Here is a 927-nt window from a genome sequence, read left to right as displayed (position 1 = left end):
TAGTATTTTCCATAGTGGCTGCACCAATTTACGATCCTAACAGTGCAGGAGGGTTCCCTTTTCTCCACACCCCTTCCAGCATTTGTTATTTGTAGACTTTTTAATGATGGCCATTCTGATTAATGTGAAGTGATACCTCACTGTAGTTTTGATATGTATTTCTCTGATAATTAGTGATGATTAATATCTTTTCATGCACCTCTTGGCCATCTCTATGTCTTCTTTGGAGAAATGTTTATTTAAGTCTTGTACCCATTTTTTCAACATAATGGAATGCTCCATGAATTTGTTTGTCATTCTTCACAGGGACCATGCTAATCTTTTCTGCATCATTCTAATTTTTTAGTATACGTGCTGCTGAAGCGAGCACTACAATTTCTTATGTTGTGTGTATGTACCAAATTTAGATTGTTTCCAATTTTTTTGCCCTTATAAATAGCTCTGAAGTATACATCCTTATGCTTACATTCTTTTTGCAATTACCTGCTTATTTACTTCGTTATTGTTGTTATTCAGTCACCAATTCGTGTCTGACTCTTTGTGACCCCATGGACTACAGCACGCCAAGCTCTTCTGTCTCTTACCATCTCCAGGAGTTTGCCCAGATCCATGTCCATTGAATTGGTGATGCCATCCAACCATCTCATCCTCTGTCACTGTCTTCTCCTTCTGCCTTCAATCTTTTCCAGCATTAGGGTGTTTTCCAGTGAGTCAGCTGTTCACATCAGGTCACCAAAGTATTGCAACTTCAGCTTCAGCAAAATCCTTCCAAAGAGTATTCAGGGTTGATTTCCTTTAAGACTGACTTGTTTGAGTCTGGGTTCGATGCATGAGGCAGGGTGCTCATGGCTGGTGCACTGGGATGACCCTGAGGGATGGGATGGGGAGGGAGGTAGGAGGGAGGGTCAGAATGGGAAACACATGTAC

The 927-nt window shown here is 41.0% G+C and overlaps 1 non-coding gene across 1 annotated transcript; it reads right to left on the bottom strand.

Annotated features, from left to right (window-relative positions):
- Positions 1-262: 262 nt before the first annotated feature.
- LOC114114635 (U6 spliceosomal RNA) lies at positions 263-370 on the bottom strand. The gene has a single exon (XR_003589256.1). It is a non-coding gene; the product is annotated as a U6 spliceosomal RNA (small nuclear RNA).
- Positions 371-927: the final 557 nt, after the last annotated feature.

The sequence above is a fragment of the Ovis aries genome, chromosome 4 (genome assembly GCF_016772045.2).
Source record: "Ovis aries strain OAR_USU_Benz2616 breed Rambouillet chromosome 4, ARS-UI_Ramb_v3.0, whole genome shotgun sequence".
In the NCBI taxonomy this organism is placed as follows: Eukaryota; Metazoa; Chordata; class Mammalia; order Artiodactyla; family Bovidae; genus Ovis; species Ovis aries.
Note: the sequence above shows the minus strand (reverse complement) of the source record. Positions and strands in the feature narration are given on the sequence as shown.